Here is a 10,335-nt window from a genome sequence, read left to right as displayed (position 1 = left end):
TTCAATGTGCCAATGTTTTTTTCGGAGCCTCGCAAACTAGCAAAACTTTGCCTGCGCGTAAACCAGGCACACAATAACAAGAGGTCATGTACGGTTAAACATGTCAACAAGTTTGTGGATTGCGTGGTGGGTGTCATCTACAAAATCTCATTGTCATGCGGCCAGGTTTATATAGGACAATCGGGACGCTGCGTCAATGAGAGAATGCGTGAACATGCCCTTTCCCTGCAGTCAATGTCAGGAGGTCACTTATAAGTATACTGCAGAGACTGCGTGTGTCACTAGGTCTTCAGAGATACCATAATCATTGGCCGGGGGCGCACAAAAGTGCACAGAGGGGTGCTGGAGGCGCATGCTATCGAAAAAACTGGCTCGGGGCATTGCGTCAGCCAGCCTTCGGTTTATCTTCACAAAAAAAAAAAAAAAAAGATCCATTTTATAGATGCATGGTGAGCGATATGCCATTGGTTGTTTCGGCGTTGGTTGGCTTGTGCCAACCAATGCCGTTTTTAATAAAAATCTTTTTAATAAAACTTCAGTTAATAGTGAGCGCTTGTCCTGTGCTCTACTCTCGTTGTCCTCGTCTTTTTTCCTCTCTGTTCCCAATTTCCAAAGTCATGAACCAACTCGCCTGCAGCGCCACCTTAATTTTCTCGCGTGCTATGGGGAACGTCGACGTTTCAGATTTCCCAAGGTTGGACCAGATTGCTTCATAACTGAGTAAATTCGAAATATCAGCAGCGAAAAACGAAAAAAGAAAACTAGAAGAAAGTGAACGAAACAATGAATCAATTTGTCTAGAGGTGCATTGATGTACGTCCACGTCTTGTGCTTTGCTCTTCTTTTTTTTTTTTTTTATTGTTCTGGTACAAACGCCAGATTTTGCAGGCGTATAAAAAACTAGACGATCGCATCCGAGCATTGATTTGACGAATAAAATTAGGCGGCACACTGATGTTCACCTTGCCAAACAAAAATAATGAAAAAGATATCTTGAGCGTCTATCCTTTTTTAGAGCGCCTGGAAGTATGGCCAGCGCAAGTTTGTCTGCTTATTACTCAGGGATTGCGAAGATGTCGGAACGCCTAACACTTATTGGCTAATTTAAAAAAAAGTGTGTGGACCTCGAGGCATCTAGCATTTAGGTCCTACACACTATCCCCTCAATCAAAGAAAACGAGAGCTCGATGTCTTTCTCACGTCACCGCAACTCCTTCGCGAGAAGCAGAAGACTCGCTCTCCGCATACAGAGGCAGCTCGGAGAACAACGAGGAGACTGAAGTTAAGGCGTATTAAATAGTATGCGCTATGACACACAAGCATGGTGAAGCACTATATGCTCGGTCTCACAGAGCAGACCGGTTTCTTTTCATTATAATTATTCATTGACAGCCAAGAAATACAAGACGTGGCCAATCCTGAGCATCTGATAATCACCCCGCAGTCAATAAGGTTCCGGTATTAGTCGATATGAACGCCCAAAAACCAATCGCTAAACAAAAAGCGCGAATGCATAGAATAAGTCACGCCCTGCGTCTCTTAAGCTATCGGTGTCTGTGCGGAGAGCCAGTCGTCTGCTTCTTGCACAGGAGGTGCGGTGACGTCAGAACGACGCCGTGCTCTGATTGGCTGTGATTGGAAGGATAGAGTTCAATGCTAGATGCCTTGATGTCTACCCACTATTTCTTTGCATCAGCCAATAAGAGGTCGGCGTCGTTCTGACGTCACCGCAACTCCCGCGCAAAGATCGGATTTACTTGCGCTCCGCTAGCTCCAAATATACAGGGGGAGGACGTAAGGACCAGCACATTTGGCACGCCTTGCAGAACTCCAATTCTAATCGTGCGTTTACTTGAAACTGGGCACGTGAACAGCGTTACGCAAAACGTATTGTCTTTTTTTTTTAAAGCTGAACTCGGTTGTGGTGAAATATAAAAAAGAAAAGAGTGCAAAAACGGCGGCAGTATAGATTCTGTTTACTACACCAGCCTGTTCGTCATCTGATCACTGGTTTGTGAGTTTGCTCCCCTGATGGTCGTGGTCTATATATGTCGTTAAAGTTATCACTCATCGCGATCATCCTGCTCGTCGCGAGACTCGGCTAAGCGTTCTCGTTTTTTTTAGCAAGATATTTGGGAGCGAGCTCGCAACCGTTTTTGTTTTACGTTTAATATTCTACTACCTTTAAAGAAGCTGTGCAACAATATTAACGTTGAAAGAAATCGCAGACTGTAATTTTTTTCCTATGTGCCTTGCCCTAAGTGACAGAGAACACCCAACCTTCCTCGGAAATGTTGCGATTTCACTAAGTAATTGGACATTTTAAAACTTTTTTTACCGGCCTGCAGCCGCACAGCGGTGGTCGTCGGAACCACAGGGCGCGCTCGGCGTGACGTGGACGTGCCGTGAGCGTGACGTTAAACGGAGAACGTGTAAAACATGGGCAAGTTGCGCAATTATCTGCTAAACATAAGGCGTATTTTAAGAAATCTGGTCGTATTGACATAAACAAATGTATCAAAAGTATCCTACTATTACGATATAATATTATTAATAGTTTTAAGGGTGGCGATGTGGGTTAGTTGGTTCATACTGACGAAAAGGCAAACAGCGCACAGTAAACGGGGACTAAAGGAAGTGCAAACAGGACAAGCGCTGACTCTCAACTGAAATTTAGTCACATGAAAACAAAACAAAGAAAACAGCAACACCGCCCATGTCACATGATACATTCACCACGTGTCCAAAAAAAAACATTTCTTTACTATTCAAGCCCAGTGACCTTTGGCTTACGCAGTTCGCGCCTGCTTTTATAATTGCATGCGCCTCTAAAATTTCTCGATTCTCGGACAGAGTGAATCAAGAAATTTTAGAGGCGCATGCAATTATAAAAGCAGGCGCGAACTGCGTAAGCCAAAGGTCACTGGGCTTGAATAGTAAAGAAATGTTTTTTTTGGACACGTGGTGAATGTATCATGTGACATGGGCGGTGTTGCTGTTTTCTTTGTTTTGTTTTCATGTGACTAAATTTCAGTTGAGAGTCAGCGCTTGTAATGTTTACACTTCCTTTAGTCCCCGTTTGCTGTGCGCTGTTTGACTTTTCGTTGATAGTTTTAGTGGCGCCATTTGTCAGAGGTCAACAAAATCATTTCTGCTCTGTGGCGTTGCTCACTGACCCATAGTCCCGTATATGAAGAATAGAAGGGTAGGAGGGGGCATGACGTCAGCCTCCATAAGCCATGCTCCCTTGAAGCTTCGCCTCTTTCTCACTTTCCTCCTTACTCTTCTCACGTATCCGCCCAAAAATAACCACATCACGTGACCGTAGCTAGCCTTCGTCTAGCCTTCGATCTGATAAAACCTACCGGACGGAGCGCGCGCAAGCCTGCAAGGAATCCTCCTACAATCAACCATCCATCTCGCACGTGACATGTCACGCGCACCAATCGCCGCCAGAGAGATCTGCCACGGCCACTCGATCCCCCCTGTTGGTGCGGCCTGCCGATGTCTTCCGAAAACAAGAGAGCGCGCGTGAGAGGAGAACTTCTCCATTTTCCGTGGGGGCGCTGCACATCTGTGAGCGGTAGAGTGCCTTCATACACACGCGCGCTTTTGCTTGAGTGGTGACATCTCAGCCATTTTTCCGCCCAATCGTTTTTTATGCATCTTGAAGTGCGCGCAATCTGGTGGCACTCAGCTCGAGCGCGTAGCTTTGGCCAATGCATAGCCGCCATTTTACCGCCCAAGTCACGCACCAAGTGCGCGAGAACGTCACGCGCCGGAACATTCAGGGCAACAATGGATGTCTTCACCCTGAGACCGACAGACATGTAGGCACCCTAGTGAGCGGTCTTGTGAGCTGAAAGCTATACTGTTTCACCTTATGTTGTACCGCAGGAAAGGCTGTAAGCGCGAGCTACTTGCTCTGGGGCAGATCTCGGCGGCACAAGCTCTCGTGCAGTAAGGGCAGCTGTCAACGCTATGAGCTCGCGCTTCCAGCCTTCGCTGCGGTACAACATAAGGTGAAACGGAGTATAGAGAAGACGCCCAACCTCTTGCTCCGCTACCCAGATAAAACGGGGTTTTCGTAGATCGCTCTCGCCGTCCCGCAAGGCCCTCCGCAACCCGCTACGATAGCGGGAACTCCACAGTGAAGGCTATCGGCGCGCAGGCGCAGTAGCAACGTCTTCGTTGCGGAACGCTTAGCGGAGGGGGCAGCGCGGTCTAATATCTGCCTGTCATTGGCTTCGCCGATACCGAGGCGCTGCCGCGGTTGCAGAAGGCAGCAAAACTCGCTTTCCTCCCACCTATGCACCGCTGTGCTCGGCGAAAAAATCGTAGTGTCACTCTGCGGTTGCGTGTGTGGTTTGTGTTGGCATTTTGGAAGCTGCCGGAATTGTAAATGCGCGTTCTAGTTCTGAGTGCCAGACGGCGATTAAATATGCCAACTCCACTCGTGAAACAGGAAACCCTGCTGTTGATGAAGTACAATGAAGTCTCTTCCGAACTTGAGTTCACACCGCTGACTTACATGGCTGGCTACTTGGCCCTCGATTGTGAACAAAAGGTGACCATTTTTATTTGTAGAAATTGTTGTAATTTTAAAGTAATTAGCTGAAACATTCAACCTAGCAAAGCAATAAGAATTTCTCAGTGAAAGCAAGGAAGGCTAATGTGTAGAGCCCGCTAAACTTTGCAGGTGACGTGTCCTGAATGCAAGCGCAACTTAATGGAAATGCATCACATGACGGAGCATATCAGTCCATGTTTAGCCTTGACCAAGGAGGACTCAGCTATCCACGACCTGAAGCTGTCTGGCTGTGCAAGCTCGTCTGCACCTTTGTCGAGAGGGCTCTACAGTCGGCAGAGATTCGTGGTTGTGGAAGGATTTGCAAGGTCCTCTCGAGCGCTGTGGTTCCACACCTTATGGACTCCCCGCTGATGTGGTAAGTTAACTGTCGAGACCCCTACCACAGCGAAGAGCTCCCTGCGAGCTCTTTCTCAGAAAACTCCTCAGACATTTTTTTGGCAAACTGGGCTGGTGACCTAAACAGCCCACTAGAGAATATATTGAGGCTTTCGCGAAAGCCTTTTTCCCGAAAGGTACTCCGCTTGTCAACTAAATGACTCCCTTGGTCTGTTTTTTTGTGAACAATGAAGTTTATAATGCTGAAGTTATGCACGCGGAATCCGATTTTATATTGTCCTTCACAGATGAATAAATGGCACAGCTCGCGCGTGCTCGAGTGTCGGTTAAAACCGGAAATCACACGGCCTAGCGATATCCAACTATAACTCCTATATTAAAGTGGTAATAGAAACGGGGCAACACTTACGGGAACAAGAAAACGACAATTCGCTCATACTGCCAGCAGAATGCAGCTTTAACGCGCAGCCTGCAGCTGAGTGAGATTTTCGCAGAAAGAATCATGTAATTTTATTCTACACAGATTTGTCACATCATTCATGCAATCTGGCACTCGTTTCAAATGAGACTTGCGGCTTCACGAAAAAAAAATGTAAATAGCCACACTGGGCCGGGCCGGGCGTACTGCTCCTCTCTCACTATATTTCGTCTTACCTTAGCATGGACTAACCGCGAACGCTGTGCTAGCGCGAGCGGCTAGCCTTTACTGCCTTGACTGGAGCACTCGCTGCACGAGCCCTCATGCAGCCGCCGAGACTTCCTTCGAAGCAACTATCTCGCGCTTTTAGCACGCGCGGCTAACAAGTACATACTAACGTGAAACGAAGTATAGAGTTCCTCGATATGCTCCCCCGAAAGGAACTCTATCTTTCACCGATAACGAGCGCCACGGCTGGCGCCTGCGGGGTAAAGTAGAACCATCGCTCTCACCGGCGGAGTGAGGCATACGGCGGGCCGCTCCCAAGGGGAGTCCTAATCGAGTGGCCGTGGATCTGCGGTCGCGCTCTTCCAACAAAACAACGCGATCTCTCTCTCTCTCTCTCTCTCTCGTTTAAACCTTTTATGACGAGGCTTCACCAATATTGCAACGTGCCCCCTCCTAGTACTTTTAACCTCCTTGGTCCCGTAGCTCTCAACATTTGAGCAGCGCCCCAGGCGAGCAAAATAGAATATTCGGCTCGCGTTTCGAACGTGCGTCATTACGCTTCCCAACTACAGCTTTTTTATATTCCGTTTCGTTTTAAATGCCAGCTTAGATGAGGCTACTATACTCGTTTTCAGGGGCACTCAAGTGCTTTTTGGAGAAGCTTGTTTTTGGAAGCATATTGTTTGTTGCGCTTCAGTCAATAAAAATGACCAGTTCTAAATGGCAAGGCGCCCTAGTAAACTCACAGCAATAGAAATACACAGGCATTATATCCTCTTGCGGGGTCCATCCCGTGTTTCCACCACCTCCATAGAATTCGACCAATAGAAATAGCGAACTGCGAAAAGATTGCTAAAGCTATTATTATTGCTCTTTTTAGGCACATGCACATTATATTTTGACAACAACGTCAAATCTTTGGCTGTAGGTGACGTAATACAGCCGTTATTGTTTGAAAAAGAGCGAACTACGTTTTCTCCTCGCCTTGTTACGCGGGAGTGATGTGCCCACGCGGCGACGCGGCTCCGTCGTGGAAAGCGCGTGGCTCGCAGCTTATCTCGCCGCGAGAACGATAAGGAAGAGGATCTTCTTCCCGAGGCTCCCACTTCCCGTTCTCAAAGCAAGGTTCACCGAATCGATCGACATCCACGTGTTGAAACGTTTATTCGTCTTCGCTTCCGTGTGATGCCGAACGTTTGTGTGGTAAAGTTGTGCCCGAATCGAAAGGTAAAAAATATTCGAAAAGGTCTCCGGTTTTTCGCTCTGCCGGAGAAGGATCCACGAAGGCACGAATGGTTACGTGTCGCCGGGCGAGATGACGACACCGAGAACTTGAACCGGACTCCCCGTTTCTGTGCCGAGCATTTCGAGACGTCTGCATTTTCCAGCGGTGACTGCAAACGCCTTCGATGCACAGCTCTGCCGATACTTCTGCTTCCCGTCGCCGGCAGGACCGAGGAGCCCCCGAAAAAGCGCCAGAGAGTCCTGGTGAGTGTCTTGTCAAAGATTCATGAGCCTTGCATTGTGCAGCAGTCCGCTTGGCATATACCGGGAGTTTCCGATGAAAAATATAATCGCATCTTTCGACCTGGGTAAGTAAACTATGCATCCCATAAAGCTGGAACTCCATGAGAATGTGACGCTAGCGGTTAGGACAGAACGCGGAAGGTTGCAAACACGACGTTACCCGAATCAGAAAATAATTCGAAATAAAGTTCTTTATGGGCCGATGTTAGCCCTAAGTCTAACGTCTTCAAAACAATAGATGCCATTTTGCGCGCCTGTAGAAGAAAGAAGACGATTTTGTATTTCTTGCAGACAAGTGTCCCTTATTGATATAAATCCCACAAGCGTCCATAATGTTATATATTGTTTTGAAGATATTACGCTTAGGTGGATGTCGGCTCACAAAGAAATTTTTGTTTCCAAATTGTCTTCTGATTCAGGTAACGTAGGTTTCTCAATCTTTCGCACTCTATCCTAATCGCCAGCGTCGCATCAGGGAGTTCGAGCTTTCTGCGGTGCGTGGTTTATTTAACCAAACCACCCCCCCCCCCCCCCAACCCCAACCCCCCTCCCCCCCCCCCCAAAAAAAAAGAAAAAAACGTTATTTTTTTTTTTTTTTGGGGGGGGGGGGGGGCGTGGGGAAGTTTTTTTTCTGTGCGTTCGGAAGTGAGGATGTTGGGAAGACGAGAAAACCGTGCTTTTCCGCTCGCGTAAATTAACTACGGATCGTAAAAAGCTGAATACCGCTGAGAATGTGACGCTATACTCCGTTTCACCTTATGTTGTACCGCAGCAAAGGCTAGAAGCGCGAGCTCACAGGGTTGGCAGCTGCCCTTAGTGCACGAGAGCTTGTGCCACCAAGATGTTCCCTAGAGCAAGGAGCTCGTGCTTGTAGCCTTTCCTGCGGTACAACACAAGGTGAAACAGAGTATAGTGGTGGTCACAGAATTCTAAAGTTTGAAAACATACTGCTATCTGGATGAAAAAAAAATTAAAATACTGAATTTATCTACGAGCTGCTGTCCACCAAAGCCTAATTATTTCAAGATTCTTCTCCTGCCCTTTTTATTATAAAAGTTCCTATCCTTTATCACAGTCTTGGGTTATAACCCCAGCACAGGGGTTATGTGTCCTTTTTAATTTGTTATAAGGAGTACTGCAACTGACTGCGGCTTGCACATATATCTCTATCACAATGCGTATGTTCAGGCTTATCAATGCAGTTTTGGCGCAAGTACAAATATCTAAGGGGGGACTTCTACCAGGCTGCGATTTATATACAAACATTTTTGTAAAACCATTCAATGATGCGGGGTGGGCTGCTTATAGGCCAAAATGTACACTGCTTCTTGGTGGCACATTTCATCTTCACTGAAATATCACCATCCTGCAGGACACGACTTGCAATCTTGCATTACAACGAAAACTTGGACCGCTGCCAAGCTGTGACGCAACAGGGCGATCCATGTTTCACGGTGACCACATCAAAGGCACGGAAGGGACTCGCCACAGCACGTGAAAAGAAAACGGATCCAACTTATGGTAAGTGTGGCTCCTAATCCAGGCAGAAGCTTTGCTCAGTGCATGTTGGAATGTTATCATGCATATGCTTCAATTTCAGAGTACGTTGGAAAGCTAGTCCGGGAGGTGATGGCCAGCAACGAGCAGTGCACGTCCCTTGATGAGGCAGCAATAGCCAAGAAACGCATCTTTCCGGCACCCATGAATGCCGCCTTTACGAGGCCTTCCAAAAGGGAACTCGTGGAGGCAAAGAGGTCCCGGTTCGGCCAGGTTACCCCGTGAGGGACCTCCTTAAATCCCTCCTGTCACCCGTGCACTCGATGGTAAGTTTCCAAGGCCCCTTCACCTGCCAGGTGAAGCCAAGTTCCAGGCTGAGACAACACGTTTCCTTTTGGAGGACACCTGCCTCGGCCAAGCGGGCGTTAGGAGGCATGGTTAACACATCGAAGGCACGGAAGGGACATGCCACAGCACGAGAAAAGAAAACGGATCCAACGTATGGTAAGTGTGGCTCCAAATCCACGCTGAACCTTTGCTCCGTGCAATTTGGAATGTTACAATGCATATGCTTCAATTTCAGAGTACGTTGGAAAGCTAGTCCAGGAGGCGATGGCCAGCAACGAGCAGTGCACGTCCCTCGATGAGGCAGCAATAGCCAAGAAGCGCATCTTTCCGGCACCCATGAATGCCGCCTTTACAAGGCCTTCCAAAAGGGAGCTCGTGGAGGCAAAGAGGTCCCGGTTCGGCCAGGTTACCCCGTGAGGGACCTCCTCAAATCCCTCCTGTCACCCGTGCACTCGATGGTAAGTTTCCAACGCCCCTTCACCCGCCAGGTGAAGCCAAGTTCCAGGCTGAGACAACACGTTTCCTTTTGCAGGACACCTGCCTCGGCCAAGCGAACACGCACGGAAGGGGGGATCTTGCAGACCCGCTCCTTATCCTGTTACGAGAGCCCGACCTGCAGTAATGAGAACGTCAGTTGTAACTGCAGTAATTTGTCGAAGATGATGAGATCCATTGTGATAATGAAGTTTCGATTCCAGGATCATCGACCAGCCGATAAAGCAACACGAAGGCTCAAGTTCTGGGAGCTGCCATGTAGTCAGATGTGCCAAACCTGCCAGGGGAACTTTGATACCGTGAACCATAACAGAAAAAGCCAGTGCTGCAGCTTTTTCTTTATTATGTACTATTTGCAAATAGGTTAAAACAGTGCAGATCATCGTGACCCTGATAATTTTGCCCTACATGGCACTAATTACTGCAGTGTTTCATCAATAACACAAAAGAAGTAGTGACCAGTAAACTCTTGCAATTTTATGCAGCTCTCTACAAGGGATCCTAGTCTAAATTCACAAGCTTAGTATGCTGTCAATGTTTTCCTAATTGCGGTACTGAAACCCCAAGCACTATAAGCAATATGGCTCACAAATTCGTCTGCTCTTTGCTGCGTTTGATCACTTCCTGCATGCGACCATAGGCTTTTGTACTCTCCCATTGGCGGCATGGGCTTGGCTGCTTCATTGTTGCGCGTTCTTTGTGCTATCTTTTTGTCGCCGTTTATTGGTCTGACCCTTGTATTCTAATGCACCAGAACAAGTTTAGAAACACTCACTTTCATCACATTTTTCCATGTCCCCCAAACGTAATACAGTATTGACTTTTCTTTTCATGTGCTCCCACGCTGACATCCTGAAGAGGCTGCGCCTTGGCAAAGCAGCTCTCCCGTTAGTTT

The 10,335-nt window shown here is 47.6% G+C and overlaps 2 long non-coding RNA genes across 2 annotated transcripts; both read left to right on the top strand.

Moving 5' to 3' along the window:
* The first annotated feature begins 7,006 nt into the window (after positions 1 to 7,006).
* LOC115326262 lies at positions 7,007 to 9,307 on the top strand. Its single transcript, XR_003919597.4, has 5 exons — positions 7,007 to 7,061; positions 8,473 to 8,621; positions 8,701 to 8,923; positions 8,998 to 9,101; positions 9,181 to 9,307. It is a non-coding gene; the product is annotated as an uncharacterized LOC115326262 (long non-coding RNA).
* A 5-nt stretch (positions 9,308 to 9,312) lies between these two features.
* Positions 9,313 to 10,019, top strand: LOC120849368. Its single transcript, XR_005717914.3, has 3 exons — positions 9,313 to 9,403; positions 9,478 to 9,574; positions 9,644 to 10,019. It is a non-coding gene; the product is annotated as an uncharacterized LOC120849368 (long non-coding RNA).
* The last annotated feature ends 316 nt before the right edge of the window (positions 10,020 to 10,335 follow it).

Source organism: Ixodes scapularis, unplaced genomic scaffold (assembly GCF_016920785.2).
Source record: "Ixodes scapularis isolate PalLabHiFi unplaced genomic scaffold, ASM1692078v2 PGA_scaffold2__306_contigs__length_199485367, whole genome shotgun sequence".
Classification (NCBI taxonomy): Eukaryota; Metazoa; Arthropoda; class Arachnida; order Ixodida; family Ixodidae; genus Ixodes; species Ixodes scapularis.
Note: the sequence above shows the minus strand (reverse complement) of the source record. Positions and strands in the feature narration are given on the sequence as shown.